Source organism: Danio rerio, chromosome 2, assembly GCF_049306965.1.
Source record: "Danio rerio strain Tuebingen ecotype United States chromosome 2, GRCz12tu, whole genome shotgun sequence".
Taxonomy (NCBI): Eukaryota; Metazoa; Chordata; class Actinopteri; order Cypriniformes; family Danionidae; genus Danio; species Danio rerio.
The window spans coordinates 43,673,689-43,701,589 of NC_133177.1; the positions used below are offsets into that span (position 1 = coordinate 43,673,689).

Here is a 27,901-nt window from a genome sequence, read left to right on the forward strand (position 1 = left end):
CTTGAACTTTAAAACTGAACTACACTATTTCAATTTACTATGCTCTTTTATGTGATATATACAAATATATACAATTTAGTTTATACAAATAAAGTTTATTTTACAGACTTATAATATGCTGTTGTTCTATTGAAATTTTCATTCAAAAATGGCCACCGCACCATCTAGTGGATGTTTCCCAAATCACCATAGAGTGTCGCCTCTTGATGATTTCATGCTCTTTGGTGTGGATGGGGTAAAACCAGGCTACCTGATTGGGGCTTTTTCTCAATATCAGGTACACAAAGTTCAGACTTTGCAAATTTAAAATGAACTCCCAAGGAAGTGAGGCCACGTCGAGTAAATCTTCAAATGTGATGGCAGTGTACTTTTATAACGTCATTCACCCTGGTTACAATAAAAGGACATAAAGCACTGTCTCTTTTAATTTTTATATTAACAACTTAAATATAATGGTCAGGGGGTGAGGCAGTGGTGCAGTAGGTAGTGCTATCACCTCACAGCAAGAAGGCTGCTGGGTCGCTGGTTCGAACCTCGGCTCAGTTGGCGTTTCTGTGTGGAGTTTGCATGTTCTCCCTGCCTTCGCGTGGGTTTCCTCCGGGTGCTCCGGTTTCCCCCACAGTCCAAAAACATGCGGTACAGGTGAATTGGGTAGGCTAAATTGTCCGTAGTGTATGAATGTGTGTGTGGATGTTTCCCACAGACGGGTTGCGGCTGGAAGGGCATCCGCTGCGTAAAAACTTGCTGGAAAAGTTTGCGGTTCATTCCGCTGTGGCGACCCCGGATTAATAAAGGGACTAAGCCGACAAGAAAATGAATGAATGAATATAATGGTCATCAAAAATGTTAAGGCACCATGTACATATTTATATGACCGTCATCTTCACTGTGTCCAAATTTATAACAAAACAATAACTGTGTCCTTTTGTTTTCATTGAAAAATAATAAACTTTAGGCTCACTGTGTGGTTTTGGCAACATGTGCTTAATGTCAGGCTATATGCACACAATAAAAATGTATCAGCGGAAATGCATGGTGAAATACGAAATAGCCTGAAACACCAGTGGATGTGAATTTTTTTCATTCTAAAATGGCGTTTTAAAACTAAAAAACATTAGTGTAAACATGGCCTAAAACTCCCCTTTCTTAACATATTTTCCTATCCTTTTCTTTTCCACAACATACAAGTTAAAGTCAGAAAGGGATTACTGTACCAGTCATATGAACCCCTGCTTCAACCAAAGCGTCCGCAATGATTTCACTTTTTTTTCATTGCAGCTGTCTTTCTGTAAGCCTGTGATCTGTCTTTGTCTCCTCATTCATTCAAGAGATGATGTCCCGGCTCTGTGTACACCAAACCTCTCCTGCAGGATCTCGCCATCTGTTCTGCTGTTGACTCAGTCTTCAGCTGAGGTATGGCCATGTTTACTGAGCAAACGCTCACTCACAGACCTGCACACAAAGCAAATCTTTTCTCCTTTTTTTTTTTCACAGTTTACTCTACTTTGTTGAAATAAAAATGGCAAAAATGCATTTTTAAAGATGAATCCAAACAAAACCGACACAAGCTCACAGGGAAAACATAAGAAAAGCTTCAAACTGTGTATAAACAGAATAAAATGGCGTAGTTTCTTGAGTTTCTTAAATGTATTTCTGTATTTCTGTCACATATTTTAACACTTTTGGTTTAATTTAGCTGGTATGATGTTCAAACAGCATTCTTTAAATGTCTTTAATAAGTTTATCAAAGAGATTTGTAAGAGGTGTGCTTATATATGTTGAGCACTTTATAAAAGCTACTCTAATAATAAAGCATAAATGCAAAGTGCATTATTCAGACACTTTGATTCCATTTAATAAGCTTTCTATGTATATAAAATCACTTTTGTAAATTTATTTTGATGTTTTACAATAATTCAGTAACGCAAAAAAGTCAGGATGAGGCTGAGAGATACTGCAGTGTTATTACTTCAAAATGTGAAGCAGTGTTTCAGCAGCCAGTGAATCGATTCAGATTAACCCTATTGAGGATGCAGGTGATCCATTGCTGGAAAACAGCTGATCCCACAATCAAAGCTTTGTGGTTGGAGCCCCAGTCTGGCACCAGTGTGCTGAGGGGTCCATCTGACTCTGACACGGGGGCCGAGGCTTAACACCACACACCACGATAGTCCCGTCTGCCCTGCAGCGCTGCGTGGGCGTCTTGATCCGTGTTCAGATATCGATTCGGCATTCAGGCTGTGTTCACATCTATCTGGTCTTACTGATGGGCATTTGAGAGTCTCAGAGGCATTTATAGAACAAAACAAACCAGAGGAGAGGGGGTTATCGGCTATCCTTGCAAAAAATAAATAACACACAAGAACAGAAAAGCTGGGGGACACAGATTGCTGCTGGTACTGTAGGATTTGAGAAGATATTTCTGTGGCTCTTTCACTGTAAGGCAAGACACTGCAGGTGAACAGAGTAAATTATAAAAAAAGGAACCTAATAGTTATTATATTTTCACAGCTGATTGATTACATTAAGAATTCATTCATTCATTTTCTTTTTGGCTTAGTCCCTTTATTAATCTGGGGTCGCCACAGCGAAATGAACCGTCATCTTTTCCAGCATATTTTTTATGCAGTGAATGCCCTTCCAGCTTTATGGAAGCCATCACTGGGAAACATCCATACACACTCATTCACACACATACACTACAGACAATTTAGCTTACCTAATTTACCAATAGCGCATATCTTTGGACTGTCGGGGAAACCGGAGCACCCAAAGGAAACCCATGCCAACATGGGGAGAACATGCAAACTCCACACAGAAACACCAACTGACCCAGCCGAGGCTCAAACAAGAGACCTTCTTGCTGTGAGGTGATTGTGCTACCCACTGCGCTACTGTGCTGCCCTTGAATTTATTCCCTTGTCTGTGTATTGCAGACTTGTTTTAAAAAATGATGTTTATATGAGGCGATATTTATTTTAATATTTTAGATGAAGTCTTGTTTTTCTTTTCCCTTTGTTTTGGTGTATTGAGGTTTTACAGGCAGGGTTTTTACAAGTTTCAACACGTAAAATGCAAGACTTTTTTAGACCATTGTGAATTATATTTTAGATTAATTTATAGATAGATTTAGACAGGTTTAAGGATTTTCATCTAATGGTCCAGTTGGACAAGTGGAAAATCTTTTACTTACCCATCACATAATGAGCCCTATTATACAGTACACCCAGATCTGTAAGGTGCAAGAGGTGCGATTTGTTGCTATTTTCAGATCAGCACAACCCTCATCCATTTGCGCTACTTTGAGGACTCATGGGTGTTCTGGTCTAAAAAGGTGGCTTTTTTCAGTTTATTCATGACAGTTTGCATTTGTATAATGTTATTATTATTAGCAGTATTATTTTATATTTGTATGTTTATATTTGTTTTAATAAAAACAAGTTTAGATTTGTCCACCTGGTTTTGGAGATATGCATCATCATATGGGGCATAAGAATAGGACATGTGTTTGAATATAATTTTTTTTTTTTACTACACTTCAATCTTATTGCTCATTTATTATTCATATCTTTGCGCTTAACAAACAAAATCAAATATGTGATGAGTTCCACTGTTTCCTTATTCCATGAAAGTATAGGAGTAAAGAAAAGAGTAAAAGTCAAGTAAAGACAAAGTAAAGAGGCCGAATGGAGGAGGCTCTTTCTTTATCCTCGGTGCAGATGGTCTTTAACTGTTTTCTGACTACAAAAAGCATTCAGTTTTTCCACATACAAAGTCTGTCATTTAAATAGCAATTGTGCCAAGACACGATGCAAATGACTCTTAAAGGGAATGGGAGACGATACTCTGATTGGTTTAATGCATGTTATGCTCAAAACACAACCATAACTCATTAAGAGAATAAGCACAGTGCTGTTAGACCATTCGCAAAGGCGCCGAGCGTATTTTGCCGTTCTTAAAATAGCAAAAGTTCAGACATGCCCTGAATGCTTTTGTGCCCTGCACTTTAGACTTGGCGCCTAGATTAATAAAATTAAAAACAACCCCTAATTTTAGAGATAATATTTTTTCAACACTATTATAAGCTCTTTAAAAACTTATAATAAAGTAAATGTACACACATGCAACAGTCTATACAGGCCGGTGTCCTTCACTTATATGGTCTATAAATACATGCTAATTTTATTGTAAAGTAGATAACTAAACCATATTGCACTTCTGATTTTTTTTTTTTTTAATGCAAGACATTTTAAGACTTTTTAAGAATCCACAGACATGCTGTACAGAGGATTTGAGGTATTTATCACTACATATTTAAGAAAATACAGCAAACAGAAAGGAAACACTTTACTTGAAGGGGTGTTCATAAGATTGTCCTGAAACATTTATAATCATGACATGATATCATAAATGAGATTTTATGAATGAGATGAAGTTTTTTGTCATGTGACATAAACAAATACATCACAACCTGCTTCTATCTGTCCTAACAACTTGACATTACCAAGACAACAAATCTTGTCATAAATCTGGCATAAACATAATGAAAAGATTATAAAGGATTTATGAATGTCTTATGAACACGCACTTTAAATAAAATGTTACCAAAGCAATACTTTTAATGATATAATTTATTATAAAATAATATTATATAGTAATATTTTGAGATTTTTTGAGAAAAGGAACATTTTAAAAAACATGTTATGTCATTGAAATCTACAGGCACACACCGATAAAATGATAAAAAAGAGACACTTAAAATTATATATTGCATGTTTCCGTCCATTAGACTAAATGCATCACTTAAAACAATGTTTTTTGTATGCTGTGCCTTGCCTTAAACTGATAAAAAAAAAAAAAAACTTATTTACATCTACATTCAAATGTTTGTGCAAATTTACAAAAGGTAAAATTGAGAAACCAGACCTTTTCTTCGTGCCATTTGATGGAGATGCTATATTTGACAGTTTTTGTTGCCCTGGTGAGCTGTTTAAGACCTTTTGCATCAGGATTTAATGAGAAAATCTCACCCCTCAATCACGTCCAGCCTCCCATGAGCAGAGGGAAGGTCAGTTTCAGGATGCGTTCTGGCCTGTTTATTCGCATCATTAAAACACGGCCACAATTAAAAGCCTCCAGCGGGAGATTTCAGACAGGCGAAAAAACACATCAGACATTGACGGACAGAATCACGCTGTGCCCGTCTGGGCAAGTTTGGCATCTCAAGCAAAACGCCCTTTGGGGAAGCATGCTCTCTTGTGATGCTGTCCCCAAAAAATCTTTTCACACATCCAAGAAAAGTTGCTTTTTACAACACTTGCACGATCAAATAATATACAAATGCATTTAATAATAATAACTCCAAACCTTACACTGATAGTGCATTAAGCTCTGCTTTTTTTTAAGCATTTGCTGATAATTAGAACGGAGACAAACACATTGCTGCAATCAACTATCTAAAACACAATTTATTTTCCTTTTTTTAATGGTAAAGTGCTGTATTCATATTTAAAGTTAATTTATGCATAATAACTTTCCTTGTGCAAAATAAATCTCTGTTGTCCCTAGAATGTGTCTGTAAATTTCAGTTAATAAAGGGCAGCTTTAAAAGTAAACTTAATTTTTAAAGTAAACTTAATTTAACTTATTGTAATGTTTTTAAAAATATATTTTTATTACATATAATATGTTCAAAAATGTTCACATGGAAAGCATTTTTTAATTTATAATAAAAAAATCGAAATAGTCCTATTATGTCATATTTCATACAGTTAAATTACTGTCTTACAACTTACGTTTGTTTGCTTTATTTATAGAGCACATTTAAAAACAATGTTGACCAAAGTGCTTTACATAAAGACAAACATATAAAATCTATACTCATATACAGTGTTGGGCAAGCTACTTGAAAAATGTAGTGAGCTAACTATTAGCTACTCTACTTAAAATGTAGCTTAACTACACTAAAAGCAACCCCCTGGGAAATGTAGCAAGCTAAGCTAAAAGCTACATTGTAAAAGTAGCTTAGCTATATCTAAGTTATTTTTACAATTTTTATTTTTAAATCGAAGCAACTTAAATCCAAGTTAATCATATCTTAGTGATCGATAAAACTGTCAATGAAACATATGAAGCATAATAGTTCAGTCCAGTTATTTACTGTAAATAATATGCTGTACTAAACAGAAACAAATTACAGTACATAAAAGCTTAATCAAAAAATCCAATAAAATCAGGTGTAACACATTTAAATATTTAAATTTATAGTAAAGATAAATATTTTGGAATAAACATTACATTATATATACATATATACACTAAAGTATTGTTTGAGGACAGCATCAGAATGTTATCGTATCTTAACATGTACTTCTTGAGGTATGGTCAAGAGGAATCCTGCTTCAGAAATAACTCCTCTCTCTCAGTCATCTTTCCATCAAGCAAGTTTCGGTTGGCAACATTGCCAACCAGAGGTGACAGTAACACACCAAAGATTTTGTTGTCGAACACCGTAAAACAGGAAGTAGAAGCAATCATGATTCTCACCATCATATGAATTTACTTTTTTTGGCTAGACACTGGCATCACAGCTCCGAGAATGTCAGTGCTGTCACTTATTGATCCGCGATTGGTAAATGTAGCTTGTGTGGACGCTACTGCGCTACATGACTAACAAAATAGCTTAGCTACTGAAAAGCTATTTGATTTAGAAAGTAACAACGCCACCGCCACGATACTGAGAAATGTAGTTAAGCTAGTAGCATCACTACTTGTAGCGACGCTACCGCCCAACACTGCTCATATATATAAATAAGCAAAATATATAAAACTGATTCAAATTAATTAATTGCAATCAAAAAGCAAGAGAAAGAAGGTGATTTTTTAAATGAACACCAAGGGAAGAACATGATCTAATATAGAAAGGTAGACTATTCTACAGACAGGGGGCTGTGACAGAAAAAGGCCTGTCACCTCTTGATTTTAACTGTGATTTGGGAACAACTAGCTGAAACCTGATTGGCCTCAATGAAGTATGCCAGTGAAAAAGCTCACCAATGTAAGTAGGTGCCAGACCATTCAAACCTTTAAAAACAAGTAGCAATTACTTGTATTGAATCCTAAATTGGACTGGGAACCAGTGAAGGGATGATAAAGCTGGTAAAGCATACTACACATTTTTTTTTTTTTTTTTTGTCCCAGTTAAAAGCCTAGCAGCTGCATTTTGAACCAGCTGCACATGCACAATTGAAGCCTGCGAAACTCCTAAATACAAAGAGTAGCAGTAGTCCAATCTGGACATAATAAAAACATTGATGATGGTTTCCAACTCCTTGAAAGACAGAAAAAGTTTAAATTTGGTTATGTTCTTTAATTGATAGAAACCACTTTTGATGACTAAATTTATTTGCCTGTCAAACTTTAACTCGGTGTCAAAGATATTCCAAGACTATTTGCGTGACTGTGGAACTTAGGCTTAAGCGAACCTAATTGATTAATTGTAGATTTACAGACATTCTGAGACGTTGGGATAAGTTTTTGAAAAGCATGGCATAAATTACCATTTATATACTGATGACTCTCAAATCTACTTCCCCATCAAATATGGGGATAAATCCTCCCATAAGGTTTTGTTTAATTGTTTGGCTGATGTGAAGTGTTGGTTAGCAAATAACTTTCTCCAACTGAATGTATACTATTTGTATAGTGCTTTTTACAAGTATTATTGTTCCAAAGCAGCTTATCAAAAGGTGCACATTATTGTATTATAATCAAAGTAATTTAAAGTTACTATCAAATATAAGTTATTATATACAGACATAGTTAACCTGCATTTTTATTGCTTAAAGGTGATGTCTATGTGTAGAGGCTTAATAAAGTGTTAAGTGTATGTGTTGTACTGAAAGTCTCGATGGTTAAGATCATCCCTCTATCTATTTGTTTGAGTTTTCCTCAAAGTCCTCGATGGATCATCTCTTCCTATTGATATATTCAATTGGTTACAGAAGAAAAAAAAAACAAAAAAAACAATGACTGCCTAATTGTCATAACTTGATCAGCTTGTGCATTTTAAGCTGAATACTAGGATTGTGTAAAATAATTAGTAAAAAAATATGTTCTCTCTTCAAAACAAAGACTAAAGAATTCTGTTATTAAACCTGTTATGTTTAAAAGTCTATTATAAAAATATTTTCTCAATTAAAAAGCACTTTAAATTCGTATTCCACTGTATTCAGATTTCTACAGGAATATTTAAAAGTCTTTAGCTGTCACACGCTGCAGCAGACAGACAAAAAAATATTTACAGTCAGAAAAGAAAATGATTTAATTCGATTTATATTAATTCCACCGGGATCAGCTGTTCCAATCTCTGGAAACGAGGAACTGGATTATCAAAATTACCCACTTGATTATACAGCACCTGCAGCCATGGCAATAAGATGCCACTCCAAACTATTTTCAACAGGCTCATTCATTAGCATCATTCACCGTTGTCTGCGTGCGAGACAAAATATGCCCTTTATTATTTCAAAGTGCCAGTTACTGATATACTGTATACTAGTATGACGATGCTAAAAATGACAACAAAAAATGATAAATGCAGGAGTGAAACTGTAAAGATGATAGAATGCAAAGAGCTACGACTTTAAATAAGCAGCCAATCATAAACACTCAATCTTCATAATCGGTCATCCTTACAATGTAAGAGACTCATATAAAGACTGATAGAGTAGAAAGACAGAATAGTTCACCCAACAATGAAAACTCTGTCATCATTCACACACCCTTCACTTATTCCAAACCTGTTCCAGACCTGCTGGTTCAGCCATTTTTGTAAATTGATTGAAAGGAAAAGGCCATAATCTGTGTAAATATTTGGGAACAAAGAGAGTATAGAAAATATTATAGAAAAAAAGCAATATTATAGAACAAAGGGAGTTATAATGACAGACAGATAGAAAGACCCATTGAAAGAAAGAATGGTAAACGTAGTAAGTGTTTAAAATCTATAGGTAGAAAGAAAAAAATATGAAAGAGATAATGACGAATACAATAACATCAAAAAGATCAATACATGTAATGATAGATGTACCTATAGAAGGTACAACAGTTAGAAAATAAATGACAAAAAATTATTTTGGATGGATGGATGGATGGATGGATGAGAATTACAGGATGGATGGATGGATGTGAAATACTGGATGGACAGATGAATGGATGGATGGATGGATGGATGGATGCACAGATGAGAAATACAGGTTGGATGGATGGATGGATGGATGAATGGATGAGAATTACAGGATGGATGAATAGATGTAAAAATACTGGTTGGACAGATGGATGGATAGATGGATGCACAGATGAGAAATACTAGATGGACGAACAAGATATACTGAACGGATGGATAGATGAAAAATAATGGATGGATAGATGGCTGGATGACAAATAGATGGATAGATGGATGGATGATGAGAAATACTGAATAGATTGATTAAAAATACTAGATGGATGGATGGATACATGGATGGATGGATGGATGGATGGTTGAAATATACTGGATGGTTTGAATACCAAACGTTGAATAAAAAAAAAGCAGAAGTACTAAAATGACTAAAGCTCAAACTAATTTCTAAATAATTTTAATAATTAAAAATAATAAAACAAACAAACAGAGACAGACAGACAGAGATAGATAGATAGATAGATAGATAGATAGATAGATAGATAGATAGATAGATAGATAGATAGATAGATAGATAGATAGATAGATAGATAGATAGATAGATAGATAGATAGATAGATAGATAGATATATAAATGCTACAAAATATATAAATATTAATAAAATATCACTGAGACATTTATATATATCTGTTACTAATAACCAGTCATCTCCAATTGTCACCATCCATTACGCTGGTGTGAGTGATCTCTGACTGATAGAGTGTGCAGACTCAATTTAAGCCCTCGGCTCAATGAGTGTTAGTGGCCTGATCCAGCACAAAGCTGTTATACCTAATAACACATGAGAGCTGAGACCCTGCACCCAATCAAGGGCCCATCAGACGCTGATTGGGCCCCGAACACAGCAGGAGCAGCCACAACATACAATCACGACACCCCAAATGAAGAGCTTTGGGTCATTTGAGTAGAAAAAAAAAACAAACAGAAAATCAAAGCTGGCCTACGCGATTTCATTTTAATTTTAAACCTACAAACAAGTCCTCCATAGCTGATGTTTGAGAAAATACAAAAGGTCACTAACAATTTTATCAATTATTTCAATTATTTATCAATTATTTCACTTTTTAAACATTTTAAACTGAACCAATAAAAAAATAAAAAACTGTTGGACATTTTCAATAAACAGGGGTGTCACGATAAAGGACATACAAAACTTAGCAATTCTTGTGGGTCAAAAAAAAAATCATTATGTGAAAAATTTTGAGATAAAAACTTAACAAGAGCACGTCATGGGCTTCTCAGGAGGATTCAGTCACATGCCTGCAGGCATACACCTTCATAAGACGTTAGTATTAGGTTAGATTTGGGTCGTGGTGTAGGAAAGTGACCAAAATCCAACGTCGAGCCAAGATCTTAAACCAACGTCATAGTTATGTCAAATACTGACATTTACACTCACCTGCCATTTTATTAGGCACACCATACTAGTAACGGGTTGGAACGCCTTTAGCCTTCAGAACTTAGTTGCATAGTGTAGATTCAACAATGTACTGGTTATATTCCACAGAGATTTTGGTCCATATTGACATGATAGCATTATGCAGTTGCTGCAGATTTGTCAACTGCACATCCATGATGCAAATTTCCCATTCCACCACATCATAAAGGTGCTCTATTGGATTGAAATTTGGTGACTGTGGGGGCCATTTGAGTACAGTAAACTCATTGTCATGTTCAAGAAACCAGTCTGAGAGGATTCAAGTTTTATGTCAGATGGGTACACTGTGGTCATAAAGGAATGGACATGACCAGCAGCAATACTAGGTAGGCTGCGGTGTTGACAATGCTCAATTGGTACTAATGGGCCCAAAGTGTGCCAAGAAAATACCCGCCACATCATTACACCACCAGCAGCCTGAACCATTGATACAAGGCAGGATGGATCCATGCTTTGTTGTTGATGCCAAATTCTGACCCTACCACCTGAATATCGTAGTAGGAATCAAGACTCGTCAGACCAGGAAATGTTTTTTCAATATTCTATTGACCAATTTTGGTGAGCCTGTGCGTATTGCAGCCTCAGTTTCCTGTTAGGTGGCATACGGTGTGGCATACGGTCAATAGTGGCATACGGTGTGGTCTTCTGCTGCTGTATCCCATTCGCTTCAAGCTTTGAAGTGTTGTGCATTCAGTGATGCTCTTCTGCATACCTAGGTTGTAACAAGTGGTTCATGTCCCTGTTGCTTTTCTATTGCATTGGAAAGTGACCAAACATTGGATTGGCACGCCAACCTGATTTTCATTTCCACTCAAAATGCAATGTCCTTGTGTACGCCTTGTGCTTCCTGGGCTTATCTTATATGGGGTTGAAACTGCCAATTTAAAACCAGCATATTTCAGATGACGAGGTTTTCAGTGACGAGTCAAATTAAGTTGAGTTTTATTGCCATTCCGCTACATGTGTGGACAAGATGTATACATTTGCTATTTATTTGATTTAGAAATATATGAATAAAAAAAAAATTATTGGCATAAAATTGCCACTTGGTTGGTTTTTATTAATGATTTCACCATTTTGTTTAATTTGTAAGAGCTGTAATTTATTGAACAATATAACTGAGACAGAATTATATAGGGGTATATATACACACCATAGGAGTTTTGAGATTTGGCTCAAAAAATGTATAACAGCAGTTTTTATAAGAGATCAAAAGCTTTTTGCAAGAGGTTTTAATGGGTCCATGGGAGGCAAAAAAAGACTTCTAAATGATAAAAATACTAATTATATATATTTTTGTCATGTGTGACAGTAAAAATGCATATTGGTTGAAGCCAGAATTATTAAACCCCCTGAATTATTATTCCCCAGTTTATTTTTCCCCTATTTCATTTTAACAGAGAGAAGATTTTTTAAACACATTTCTAAACATAATAGTTTTAATAACTCATTTCTAATAACTAATTTATTTCATCTTTGCCATGATGACAGTAAATAATATTTTACTAGATATTTTTCAAGAACCTTCTATATAGCTTAAAGTGACATTTAAAGGCTTAACTAGGTTAATTAGGTTAACTAGTCAGGTTAGGGTAATTAGGCATATTATTGTATAATGATGGTTTGTTCAGTAGACTATTAAAAAAATAGCTTAAAGGGGATAATAATTTTTACCCTAATTTTTTTTTTTTTTTTAATAAAAAAAAAAACTGCTTTTATTCTAGCCAAAATAAAACAAATAAGACTTTTTTCCAGAAGAAAAAATATTATCAGACATACCGTAAAAAAATCCTTGCTCTGTTAAACATAATTTGGGAAATATTAAAAAAAGAAAAAAAAATTAAAGGGGGGTTAACAATTCTGATTTCAACTTTTCCCTTATTTTTTTTATTTTAAATAAACTTTAAAATTCTACATTTTTCTGTATGGAAGTTTGAGTGCAGCAGCTGGTATAAGCTTTCAGGATTGAGTGTTCTGTGTATTTCTGCTGTTCTCTCTGTATTTTGGTCTCACCCCCAGGGTAATTATGGGATGTTCAGGTCTATGCCCTTGTCCTCAGGCAGGCCGGTGTCTTGAATTGTTGGGATCACAGGCTTTGGTGGAGTCATTACGCCCTGATCAATGGTGTTCTCTGAGGGGCCGCGGACACAGTTGTGGTGTGAGCTGTGTGATTAACACCAGCTCATCACAAAAGCTCAACGGACTCCACACACAAATTAACATGAAGGCGAGAGCAGGCTGCAACCGTAAATTAAGGCGGACAGAGGGAAAACACATAAAGAAGTTATGCTTAATGGTGTTTATGAAAGCAGGCCCACACAGAGAGGACGTCCCAGCAGACCGTGGTCAATATGAGGTAAACAACACCTACAAGTACCAAAATAAAAGCCCACAAAATAAAAAGGGAAGAGCTGCACTTCATTTTTAAAGACTAAATAAAACTATTGGCCAGATAATTACTCATAGTTCATTTTTAATTAAAATCCAAGTTTTTTTTTTATTATTTTTTGTTATGCGGTACATTTTATATCCCTCAATGACTACAGTACAATAAGGATAAAATATTAAAAAGTTGTGTTATAAAAATATACACAATTTTAATAAATGCACATACAATGAACCTGGATATATCATTAAATATTAATAATAATATTATTATTTAATAATAATAATAATAATAATAATAATTTATTGTATTATTATTATTATTATTATTCAATTAATTTAATAATGATAATTTAGTAATAATATTGACCTTCAAATTGTTTAAAAAAAAATGAAAACTGTTTTTATTTTAGCCGTTTCTCCAGTGGAAAAAATATTATCAGACATACTGTGAAAATTTCTTTGCTCTGCTAAACATCATTTAGGAAATAATTATAAAATAAAAATAAAAAAATATCAAAGGGGGTTGGTTGTATTTTTATATGTGTATATATATATATATATATATATATATATATATATATATATATATATATATATATATATATATATATATATATATATATATATATATAYATATATATATATATATATATATATATATATATATATATAYAYATATATATATATATATATATATATATATATATACATATAAAAGATGCTTAGGATGTTTCTTAAATATCTGTAAACATAATATGGTATTTTTATGCTACAGAACAGTCAAAAACTTACAAACAGCACCTTTAAATATAACTATAATATAAATAATATATATATATATATATATATATATATATATATATATATATATATATATATATATATATATATATATATATATATATATATATATATATATACTTGCTGTTTGTAAGTTTTTGACTCTTCTATAGCATAAAAATACCATAATATGTTTTACAGATATTTAAGAAACATCCTAAGTAAACATCTGAAAAACAATGTTTATCAGTGTTTAACATTGTTTATCTGAAAAACAATGCTAAAGTCAGTTAGTCTGCTTTGTAAAGGTGAGTTACATGTCGGAACGTCTGTTTTAGTTTTGGTTCTTTTAACCCACCCCGGCCATATTTCAGCATTCTGGGTTGACTTGTTGGAAAACTGCATATTTCATTTATTCAATCAAAGTATATGTCCATGACCAAAATGCAACCTCCTGTGGACAGTAGCAGACTCCAAAATGAGAGTATTACAAAATGTATTACAAGCATTAGGTGAGCAGGTTACATTATCATTACATTACATTACAGCAGGTTAACATTGTCATTTTATTATGTTGTTCAGCTGCAAAAAATAGAAGCCGTTTCTAAAATATCTATAAATTTCAGGTGTTGGTTAAAGCTATTTGGAAAATATTCCTTCTATCACGTGACATTGCTTTTATTTAGAACACAACTTAAATCTGCCTTAAATCAGCCTTCAGATTTAATAGTTAGGCACACATCTGTTGATGTTATATACAATAAACTAAAAACTATAAATATGTATTTTACTTATTTCTCATTAGAAATTATTACAAATACTATCCCCAAGAATAAACTATTTCTGAAAATTCCTCTTACCCTCATATAGTTTAACACTTAAAAATAAATATAGAAATGAATATTTGTATGCATTATTTTTACATTATATATTTCAAAAGAATCTGTTCAACAGGATACTTTCCGATAAAACACGCAGCTGTGATATGGGTCAAAACAGCTCTTTTGCTATGTAGTTTCTTGTTGAAAGGCGAGACGGGGCATAAAAGCTTTTATTTTTACAACCTGAAAACGTTGTTTTAATAATCCATTACTAGTGATGGTTTGTTTGATGGATCACAGCAGCTTCACATGCAGTAAATGCAGGTGTGTGTGTGTGTGTGTGTGTGTGTGTGAGCAGACGTGAAGACCTACACATTTACCCAGAATCCTTCAGGACTCAGAAGCTCCCCACTAAATATAGTCCATCTCCCAGATCTCTGCTGCCCTTGAGGACTCACACAAGTAGGCCAGGAGGAGAAAAATGGGGCGGCCTTGTGGTTGGATATGCAGCGAATTCAGAGTATCAATAATAGATGCCATGGTCTCTAAAAATAATATTTCACCTACAATACACCTACAAGGTATGTGAACAAATCAAAGGGTATTTTGCAGAACAAGAGAAATCACATAATTTCTTTTTTTCCCCAGTAACAAGACTAACAGGTGAAACTGCATGTAAATATAAACAGAAACAAACAGACAGAGTATATCTTATTTTGTTTGATGGTAATAAAATGTATGCTCTGAAGTAAGAAAATACAGTATTTTCTTAAAAAGGTGGTTTACCAAATAGTGAAAACAAGACAAAGATACATCTAATATTATTAAAACTGCTCCATCTACCAAGATAAATGTACAAATTGACATCAGACTGATCCCTTTTGAGGATAAAAATTATCAGCCCATAGGACATTTTAGAGCAGGGTCTCAAACTGCTGGCTAAAAAGCCATTTATGTATGGCCAGCCATTCTCCTCCTTCTGATGTTAAAAATATAACGAGATTCGGCCTGCCAAAACATATATTTTTAAACCACTATCATTGTTGTGCAGTCGCATAGATTTGTAGATTTATTCATTTAACAGGGAGAATTCTCATTAATCAACAGTAAAACTGTAAATAAGCCAGTTAGCGACAAGGGCTAATTTTCATTTGTTGCCCCCTGCCAGATTTTAAAAGGCAACCTAAAATCAAAAAACACATCACACATACAATAATAGTAAAGTTACACATGACAAAAGGATACAATATATAATAATAATTTCTTAAAAAGTTAGACAAAATAATTACACATGATTACAAGCTTGATTTGCTTTTAACCATTTCTATAAATTGTATTTGAATGTTGAATAATTTGTAACACCCCTTAAATTAGTTAGAAGTGTTCCAGAAATGACTGTCTCTAACTGAGAAGATTGACCATGCAATAGTTGTACACCTAAACTGCACAGCACAGTCTCCTCTGGTAACAGATTGTGTTTCTCGACCATAATTATTCTTGTGTCACAAACTCACATAATGGAGGTGAAGCATATCCATTTAAAATTTGAAAAATCATACAAGCATCAGACAAATATTTCATATTATCAAAGCTCAATAAATAGTGTTTTTTTGTATTATATTACAATGATGATACCTAATAGACTTCTGATCAAATACTTTAAGTGCCTGTTTATAAAGTGATTCAACAGATATTAAAACTGGAGTGTGACTAACTAGTAAGACAATATGTAATATGAGAAAAAAATCAAAGTGTATAAAAGGTTTTGCTGCTTCATTAGTCAAGTAAGGTCGTATATGCCTGAAGTTGGCCAGATTAAATTGAACAATTTCAGTGACCTTGGCATGCTTTTGGAATGTCAATTGTGAATCCAAACTTAGAACTAAATATTTAAAATCAGAGACAACCCTGAGCATTTCTCCTTTAACAAATACATCAGGATGGGTAACTGGATCGTGATGGGTAACTGTCAATGATTATGAGAAAAACATACAAATCGTTTTACTTATATTTAAATTAAGAATTGAATCACACTACCAATCATAGACACAAACCAATGCCTCAGTTAAATAATTTACAACCAGTTGTTTGTCATCCACATGCACATTTAGAACAGTGTCATCAGCATACATCTGAATATTAATAGTAGGACAGCCACTTGGGATTTTGACCTGCCTAGTGGACATTTAAAGTACTGCATGCAGATTAGTTTTACTTTCATTTTCTCTCAGTGTACGGTCGAGAGTAACACACATAGTTTTAATTCTGTGGCTGATTTAAAGGTTAAAATATATGTGCGTAAGTGCTTAAGATTTTAAGAAGACCAATTGCCAGTAAAGTCACTTAAGTTACCCAAACTGCTTTCTGTTGTTCACAACTGGGACAATACAATTGGTTGGGACAGAATAATAATTATTATGCCTATTATTGGTGTATTTTAATAACAATTTAAACTACCCCTTCAATATGAACAACAAGAAACAAAAAGATAGAATTTTGACTGCATGTATTCTGTGGGATAATGACTGAATGTGTGTCTAATGCTCAGCCATACATATAACAACCACAGATATATTTCAACAACTGATGTGTTAAAATGATCTGACACAATACATGTGCTACTTTGCATTATCACTGGTGACAGGTAATGCTTAAAATATAAATGTCATGTCTGTTGTCCTAAGTAGGGTTGAGCGATGTTGACCAATTTGGCATCATACAATGTCTGATGTGAAACATTGAGATGGACGATGGCATCGTTGTCATAGGCAGAGGTGAATTAATTATTTATGAATAATTAATTAATTCATAACAAATTAATTATTTATAGCATACTGTTTCAACTACCTTTGTTTTCTTTGTCTTTGTTTTACCCATAAACAAGTCAAATAAATAAAGATGCACACAAATTACCAACTGTCAATCACTTTTTCCGCGGGAGGTTGACGGTAAAAAAAGGTGCATAACCAACAGTATCTGAAGTTTTCGCTAAAATTACTAAGTACAAGTGTGAAAGTGAAAGACTGAAGAAGGGTAGTGATGCTGTGACACGTTACCTGATAGATTCAAAAGACAGAAGAGTCGTAAGATAGAGACAAGATTAAGTAAATATCACGTTTAATAACTATAATGAGACACGATCCAGCGGTACATCTTTGATAAACTGTCCAATGTGCACTGCTCAATGGAGCTCAGACGAGCAATGACAGTGTGCGTGGCTGTGTGAGTGTGTGGCTGTGTGTGAGGTCACATGATGTGCGTTTTTAGCGACTGGAGGGCTGTTCAGAAATGCTAGGTAAAACACGGTGTGGATGTGAATCATTTTCGTTCTAAAATACCAGTTTAATACTAAGACATCTTAGTGTAAACAGGGCCTAAGTGTGTATTTTTCGCGAGCAGGTTTGCGACGGGGGTTGGGCGAATGATCGGCGATGCCGGCTCAGCATCGTGTTGTCTATTGACCCAACCCTAGTCCTAAGATGCATCAGTTGTGTCAGATTTCAACTTTTTTCTTGTGCTTGAATGTTAAAACGGCTCTCCTATAAATTGCCATGTCACTGAAATGGCCCCACGCCAATTTGAGTTTGAGACCCCTGATTTAGAGTCAGTGGAAAGAAATCCAAAAAAAGTAAAGCACTCATGAACAAGTAGGCTATGTCATTTTTAACCGAGAGAGATTTGCTCGGCTCTTTTTCCCACTCAAGTCTTGATCCCATCAGCTGTTTCACAAAATAATCTGGCCTCACCTGGACGTGATGCAGCATCTGCGATTGGCTGACGAAACTCCACCAACAGCTCGCTCTCAGCGCCTGAAGTGAGTCTGCTCCCTGTTGTTGAGGCTGATGAGCTTTAGCTCGTGGACATACAGCTGCGTCTGTCTCTCTTGCTCTCCATCAAACTCAAGTGGGTCTTGATTCTTTTAAGCTCCTTCGGCTCTGGATTCAATCAGTGCTTCAATTTGCTCCAGGCCATCTCGAAGCGGTCAGCTCTTAATGTTGTCTGTCTTAAAATCATCCTAAATGATAAAAATAAGACAGGTCACCTTGATGCTTTGTTGCAGCGTGAGGAATTTTTCATGATATCCTGCCTAATATCTGTCTCGGCTGAGATAATTAGCCCATTAACGTTAATTAATCCATGTAGTGATGAGAACACAGGCACACCTCATCTCCCGTGGATCATTGGTAAGTTAATCAACCGCTGATTTTCAAGCCTGTGTAAATATCACTCAGAACAGCAGCTTCATCCGCAATCTGGGCTAACACACTCCTTCTGTCTTTGTAATTGACTGACACAAATACCCTCAACCCCACATGAGGCCTCTGAATTTTGAGTTTTGCCTTGTACAAACTTCAGGTCAGACGGAGGTTTTCAGCGCAAACAGAGTGAGGGAAACGCTTTACGCCTGTTGAGTCTCTGTTTATTTTCTTTAATCGCTGGCATAAAGACTAATTAAACTTCAGTTATTAAATGCGCAGCATCCAATAAAGCAAAAACTCGGCTCAGCGAGAGAGCAATTATATCTTGAATCACACGGAGATGCTCACTTCTTGTCCGTGACACACCAACTGGATCTGTTAGTGGAGAAAAGCATTCCGATGGAAATTAACGGCTGACATTTTTGCGTTGAGCGTAAGGAATAGCGATTTGCGATTGCAGATAAAAATAATATGTGAATCTCTGACATTAAAGAGTCTCTTCATCAGATTGTGGGCTGAGGATCGGGATAATAATTGGATAGAGAAACGCGGGGGTAAAAGAGAACAGATGTATCACGTCTTTAACCGTGATGAGAATAATCGTGCAGCCCACTTGTTTGATGAGGTACCTGAGGAAGATTATAGGGAGTAGAAGCGAGAGAAATTAGTTATCAAACATAAAAGCGACACACAAAGAGAGAGCGTGATATATTATGAGGACAGAAAACACCTACAGCAAGCCCTTTTGACCACATGCTAATTATCTCTCATTAGAGGATAAAAGGTATGGCTTTCAAGAGTAAAAATAGGCTCAGGAAGATTCTTTCTTTAAGCCCTCCATTCATCTCTGTCTAGTTATCTATCCACTGATCAAACAATCAGATAATCAATCTATTGACCTACATGTTAATTTGCCTTGAGTTTGATTGTTTGGCAGGAAAATCAATGTTCGATATCGGATACACTAACAAAGGACTGTTTATTCATTGTCATACCGTCATGTCATTCCAAACCTGTAAGATTTGTGCTTTTTTATTTCCATTAAACAAATAGGGAGATTTTTTGAGACTTATTACATTCTTGCAATGGAAATCAAATGAAACTGCTCTTCAAAATTTATGTTTTGCAGAATCATTCATTCATTCATTCACTGATTCATTCCTTTTCTTTTCAGCCTAGTCTCTTTATTAATCTGGGGTCACCACAGCGGAATGAACCGGCAACTTATCCAGCATATGTTTGACGCAGCGAATGCCCTTCTAGCTGCAACCCATCACTGAGAAACATCCATACACACTCATTTGTTTTGCAGAATAAATTGTCTTATTTGTCACACATGTATACGCACTGTACTGTATGAGGTGCTGTCTATTTAGCATGACCTAGTGAGCCGCTTCTGGTAGCTGTTGTCACTAGACTTTCTTAAGAAACTAAAATAGGTATGAATGCACAAATAAGCATTAATACATCCTGAACATGCTAATTGCTATATAATCTTATGAAAATTAGTTAAATACTTTAAAACAGGGGTCTTGCCGTTCGCGAGACAATAGTTTGTGGCCCTCGCCTTTATTTGAAAGTTTAATGTTAGTGCGGCCCATGAGTTTGATATGTATGGCACTTTACAGTGTTGTGTGCGGAGCTAAATAAACCTACCAATCACGGTGGGGTATTTGGCTCTCAGGGGAGGGACATCGGCTGGGTTTGATGCAGGCAGAGAACATTTCAGAAATTACAGCAGCGTTGCCATGCAGTGTTCTCTTCCATGCCTGGCATTCTGCCTTGTTTCTATTGGGCACACGCGGACATTCATCGTAAAACGTTTTTTTATTTTCTGCCCAGCGGGATACATAGATACAAGTATATAAATCAGTGTTTAATTTAAGCAGAATCTTGTCCGATCTTGTTTCGGAAAATGTCAGATATTCGTGTTTTGCTTTCTATTTTAATTGATTCAGCATTAATTTGCGTCCAGTGAGCGGCGAAAATAAATAATGGCATAGCGGCCTACCTAAATAATATCTGCATTTTTAAGATAACAGAAGCAGATAGAAGAGACAGCAGTAATGTGATTCTTGCAAGAAGAGACAGAAGGAACACAATTTCTTTTGTCTCTCATGGTGGGACAAAAAAAAAAGTAAGGAACTTAATGCAGCCTAATGAAGCCGTCTCCAGCTACATACAGACACCTCTCGATCGGCAATAACAGTCCCTGATAACCCGGACCAATTAAAGGGTCACACCATTATTTGTGGGTCATTTGCATTGCACTACTTGCATTTTATTTGCATTGCCTCACATTGCCTTACGTTTATTTCTAAATGATGTAAAAGCAGTCAAAACAAATGAAAACAGCACAGTGTTGCTTTTTCCTCTAACAATAACACGGTGGATAACAGTAAATCTAAGTATTATTACTATTATTATTATTATTATTATTATTTAACTTTTATTATGATTATAATAATAATTATTATTATTATGACTATTTATTACTGATTGATTTATTTTCTTATACATTTTTATTTGTTTATTTTGTGTTAAAAAAGAGTGAGATCTGAGAAGATTGGAATTGTTTTAACAAAGTTTTTCTTGTAGAAAACCTGATGCGGCCCAGCCTTACCCAGACTCTGCCTACAGCAGCCCCCAGATGAATTGAGTTTAAAACCCCTGCTCTAAAAATGGCTTAGTTTTATTGAATGTTTTTTAGCTTATTGATTTTGGTGCCATTTGTATAATCACAGATTTACTACAACTACATTTTTATTCATATAATATGACCACATTCACATATGAGCACACACGCGCACACATACTATATTAAACTCTCTAAGGGCCAAGGATAATACTACAAAGATAACAATCAATTCACATCTTGAAGATTATGTTTGAGTTTAAGCAATGATTAATCAATGAACTGGTAGTGTAAAATGCTAAAATAGTTGTGTTGTGTCTGTTCTTGCAGTTGTCACAGTCGGCGGGAGGGGAAAAGAGTGAAAACTCAAATGCAGACTAAAAAATGGGTTTATTAATTATAAAATAAAACAAAAAGCAACAAAAACTACCCTGAGGGGGAAAACACTAACAAACAAACAAATAAACAAACAAACCTGACTGGCCAGGATTGGACAAGATTCATGAAAAAAACGATGATGAACTGGCACAAGACAGCAGACAAAAGGGAGCTAAAAAAAAGAGCACAAATCAGTAAACAAACTGGGTACAGTATTAACTTATAATGGGTTAACAAAGAGGGTGGGACTAGACAATAAAACAGATAGGTATAAAGACACAACACAAGTCACGTGCTTATGTAAAACAGGATCAGAACACGCAGCCAATAAGACAACTCATGTGTTCACACATAACAGCATGGCCACGTGCAACAAAGAATGGCAACACAGACGCAAGATACGAGTACACGATAAATAAAACACTTACCCACTTGACTAAAGCACTGAGAATGAAATAGCATAGCGCGCACATAATAAACACAAGCACAGGACAGGCAAGCACGTGCAAACCGAGCCTTCTCCTATCCCTACAAAGACAAAAACGTGCAGCTCATCTAAGACTGTGCATTCAGGATAGTGACAAGAAACACATAACATGTGCCAAGACTCTGTGCCAAGTGCCAAGACTCTGCCACTAAAACAAGAATAAACATGACAAAAGTGGTCCTGACATTAGTACTATCATTCAATCAGCACTGACGTAAGACAATTAATTACACAGTATTTATTTAAGAAGAGTATCCCTGTAGCAAAGATAGCAGACTTTCAATCACAAACTTCCAAAAACGCCTACAACATCCAAATAGCCGCTATTAAGTTGGACTGCAAACTGAGAGCTTTCTCTAGATTTGATAGACCTCTGTTTCTTAAACATGCACTTGAGTCTTGTAGTCATCATGACCAAACCAGAACTGTGCTGAGCATAATCTATTTTAGCTCCCTTGAAAGCCTATTATCTGTGCAAGTATGTTCTTCTTTTTCGTTTCACATAGTTAGAATATCGTGCCCAAATTGGGATTGGAATATGAAAAAAAAAAAAAAAAAAAACGCAAAAAAACTTAATGGCATTCGGGTTGCTCATGATTAGCTGTAATCATGTGTCACTTAACTTGATGATCAAGATTTATGAAGCACTGTCATTTGCAGAGCAGCTCACAACACTCTGTTAGGTCCAGGTGCATGAAATGCCGATGTGTGATATTATAGTAATTGTGATCAAACATTCCTGCTGAAAACACTTTGAGAGCTAAACTGCATTCTTTAATTCACTGAAAGACTGCAGTAAAAAAAGAAAACACACCATGGTTATTGTGACACATTTAGACGTTGGTTATTATAAAACAGCACATTATATTAATTGTGCATTGACGTTGTGCATGTTGTCTCCCTCAGTCAGATGCTAGTGGGAAAAGAATAGGGTGAGAGTATATGCAAAGCTCACTTAACAGTCGGCGACCCACTCAACATTTTTATTTGCAGACCCATCCATCAAGTGGATGAATAATTCATACCTGCAGCCCTTTTACTGCCCGTTGAAGAAAGATTGCTTCCATTTTTATTTCTTTCTTTTCTCCCTTTTTTCCTTCCTCGCACCGTCCTGTGCTTTCCAATTAAATTAAGGGCAGCGCAGCACTAAATCTAGTGAGCTGGAGTGTGTACATGACAATTAGAGGCTGTGAGTCAGGCCACTGCTGGGGCGAAGAGAGAATGACACCGGAGGGAATTCAGAACAATTAGCCAGACGCCCAGCGCAAAAGATACATTTGTAATTAAAGCCCCTTTGCCAGTCCGAGGACAGTAACTAGGGTAGGTAGGTCTGAATTTACAGAGACACAAGAGCCGTGGGCTGCAGTAGTGGATGCAAACAGTTCAAACCCAAGAGGGAGATAAGCAATGTTTAATATCTCTCAGTTTGGGAAACACTTTTTTTGTTTTTTTCTGACAGTGGAGAGTTTTGCTTTAGGCAATATGAGATTCACTTAGACGCCATGGCCTTTATACTGATACTAAATTAACTGTAAAATGCAGACCAAACCGTGTCTTTATGGGTATTTAGACAAATGTGTTAACTTTGTTACATAGAAACACAAATTTTATCTGTGCTGTCTGGAATTTGTTTTGTAAATTGGATTTTAAAACAATGAATGTCTAATTATATTGGATATGATGTGCTTATGGTTAACTATATATGTAGAAAATTAAAAGGTTAAACAGTAGGTCAACCCTATTAGAACACATTCACTGTTGTACAAGTATCATAGGATACAAACTGCATGCACACTAAAAGTATTGTCGCCCATCCAAGTTTTAGGAACAATAAATAATAACTTGGCTTCTAGTTGATCAATTGGTATCAGAAGTGGCTTATATGAAAGGCAGAGGCCTCTAGATTATGCTTCTTTTACCAAAATAAAAAATGATTACGCCTTGATTTTTAATTACTTCATTAGGGCAGTAAGGTCTGACTTTGCTTAGACAAAAGTCTTGTCACTTAACAGAATAATTTACAGTATTGAGTATAATGTCATAATGCAGTGGAAAAAGATTAATATTGTGTATGACTCCCATGAGCTTGAAAGACTCCATCAATTCATCTCCGCAATGACTCAAATAACGTATTACTAATAAAGTCATCTGAAATGGCAAAGAAAGTGTTCTTGCAGGACTCCTAGAGTTCATCGAGATTCTTTGGATTCATCTTCAATACCTCCTCCATCTTACCCCAGACATGCTAAATAATGTTCATTTCTGGTGACTGGGTTGGCCAATCCTGGAGCACCTTGACCTTCTTTGCTTTTAGGAACTTTAATTTTGAGGCTGAAGTATGAAGAGCGCTATCCTGTTGAAGAATTTTCCCTCTCCTGTGGTTTGTAATGTAATGGGCAGCACAAATGTCTTGATACCTTCATGCTGTTGATGTTGCCATCTACTCTGCAGATCTCTTACACGCCCCTATACTGAATGTAACTCCAAACCATGATTTTTCCTTCACCAAACTTGACTGATTTCAGTGAGAATCTTGTGTCCATGTGGGTTCTAATAGGTCTTCTGCAGTATTTGTGATGATTAAAATTAAGTTTAACAGATGATTCATCAAAAAAACCTTCTGCCACCTAAAAATCAATCTATTATTTCTTTCTCTTACAACTGGGGTCGATGAAAAAACTTTTGTCAGGTAGTGGACTGACAGTATATGTTACTCTGAACAACTAATCATGTTGCAAGTTTTGTTTTATGCATAAGTGAAAATTTATTTTTGCTTATTAAAAAAATAATAATAACATTTTATTATTATTTAGACTTTTTTTAACCCTTAGATTGTATTTCAGTCAAATACTGTCATTCCAACCCGTACATCATTGGAAAGCTTATTTATTTAAATATTATTCATAAAGGCAGTAACACCAAATCTCCAAAAACATAAATGTATTAACATAAAAAGCTATCCCAAAGCTAGTGTGATGTTTCGAGCACACCAGCTCTTCATCTGAAAATATAGATCACAGCATGTTATTCTTTTGTACACGCCTGTATCATCAGATCTCACACATTATATATTTTGGGAGCTTTGGTGTTGCCACCTTTTAAGATTCATTTTTAAACTTTTTTGTTGTTTGGCTGAGCACTCAGTTAGATTGATGTGAATGCTTTGTTCATTTTTTCTAAGTTAATTTATTCATCTTGCAGGGGATGTAGAAATCGAATTTTTACAAATATTGATATTTTTGGTTTTTGTTTTTGTGTTTGTTGGTCACACAGGGTCACACATGCATCACTGCTCAGTGTTTGATGTAATAAGACTTCAATTACAGATTTTAGCAATTATTTATTATCAAGGACTCATTTGTTGATCAAAGCTGACAGTGAAGGGCATTTATAACTTTACAAAAAGATTTGCATTTCAAATAAAGGCTATTTTGAACTTTCTATTTACAAAAACAAGAAAAATACAAAAGAGAATATTTGACAAAAATATTAACGAAATAACAGTTTACCAATGTTATTAATTATTAATTTAATAATATAAGCTTAAATCTCCTAAAATGTTTGGGATTTGTTTTTGTTTTTGTCGTCAAATGTAGATGCGCACAGCTGCCAGAGCAAGATAAGCGAACATTAAATAATTTATGCTTTAATCTAAACAAACACTTGAATAAACAGTCAGAGAGGATAGAAAAATTAGATCCAAATTGGCTGCAAAATATTTGTACACCACTAGAAATGGCTAATCAACTGATTTGCCTTATTGAAATAATCTGCACATTTTATTATTGTAATTATTTATTAAAAGATTTTTTGAGATATTGTCCGTTTTATTCCTTTTTTCATTCTTTTTTGTCATTTATTTCTCATTTGCTGTATATTTTATTAGTTTGATGATGTTAATATATTGCATATTTTATACATCTAAAATGCTTTGGCAATACTGTACAACATGCTCCTGAATTTCATAAAAGTAAGAGAAATTGTGGATTTTTTAAAATTGTTTTACTTTAAGCCATTGAAAAGAAACCGTGTATAACAGTTTCTTAATAAATCAAAATATTGTTAAAAATCTAATTATGTTTTGTCTGTTGCCTATAGTTAATTATTAATGTGATTTGGGTAAAAAAAAAGGTGTATTTCAATCCAGCCTCCACTGCAAGTATATTTTAAACCTGTGGGAAGCACTAAAATAATATATGACAGATCTTGGTGTTTTTCTCAAAACATATTTATGTTAAGTTCTGTCATTGCCAACAGAGTCCTGTCTGTCAAATACTATAGTTCTAATGACCATTCGTAAACCTTTTTGTCTGGAACTGCAGCCATCGATACATGCTATGATCAAGAAACATTAACATCACATGTACACTTAATAAGCAGACTTAACATGTCATGCAGCATCATAAAAACGTCAACGAGAGTGGGAAGTTCTGCAAGTGACAATAGCAAAGCTGTCAGCAGCTCTTTTCCATTTAAGTGCAAATCAAAATAATGTCTCTTTGCATGCTGATATGTTCACTGCGTTCTGGGATTGCAACTAAATGAATGTGGAGAAAATTCTCATTCAATCTTTTCTCTGTTGTACTTCTTCTAAAGAAACTTTCACAGCATGTCAAAGCAAAATTGAGTCAAACTTTACTTTATGTTGCAGTTCTCACTATTAACAAACCATTAACTATGACTTTTGCATCTATACATTTCTAATATATATTTATAAATTAATAAATCGTTATTAATGTAGTAATTGGGTTTAGGTATTAGCTCGGTTTAGGATGTAGAATAAGATCATGATGAATATTTAAATTATAAGTACTATAACAGTCAATATATTAATAAAAGGCAGGTTATAACCCACAATTAATAGTGATAATTGGAACAAACAAAAGTGTTTTCCAAAATTGTGAAAGTAAATATATATTAGAGCAATATTATGCTCTATCACTGCAATATGTCTGTATATCGGCACTGGTAGGAGGTGTGAGTTGCGACCGAGTGCCTTAGTATTCCACCAGTGACAATATACAGCCATATCGCACTGCTAAGAGTGTGATATTGCGTTTATACAAACGTTTTATGGCATAATCGTGTATATAAAAAAGAAAACCAAACACAGAGAGTCTAAAATTCTTTTGAATAAGGAACTACTTTCTTTCGCCATTCATTCACATTTGCAGCTGAAGTCAGAAGAGCAAAAATCGTTGCCAGTTCACAAACGTCAATTTAGAGCTGGAATTGATTGATTCTCTAGCATAATATCTAAAGTGATGAGAAAACAGATGATTTTGCTCACATTTTAAGATTATAAGCTGAACAGCAGGAAATGCCATCAGTCTACAGAGATTTCTCAGTATTTCTCTGTTGCAATTGGGATATCACAGTAATTAACCATGAAAAAGCCAAAGCAAAGCAAACGCTACCAGATTTCTATGGTATAAATACAGCACTACAACTTACAAAAGAGAGAGCTTGACTTAGAATGTCCCTTACCAGTTTTATAATGATTTGATCAGCTGTAGTTTGAAATCAGACTGAG

The 27,901-nt window shown here is 34.8% G+C and overlaps 1 long non-coding RNA gene across 4 annotated transcripts in view; it reads right to left on the bottom strand.

Moving 5' to 3' along the window:
- Positions 1 to 647: 647 nt before the first annotated feature.
- LOC137487481 (uncharacterized) overlaps positions 648 to 27,901 on the bottom strand; it is an 84,915-nt gene continuing 57,661 nt past the window's right edge. For 2 of the 4 annotated variants that reach the window (XR_012393563.1, XR_011006082.2), the window contains exon 5: positions 15,718 to 18,684. This is a non-coding gene — a long non-coding RNA (uncharacterized lncRNA). Of the gene's footprint in view, positions 1,453 to 15,717; positions 18,685 to 27,901 lie in introns of those variants that run through there. The other 2 variants (XR_012393558.1, XR_012393562.1) reach the window with 2 other exon arrangements.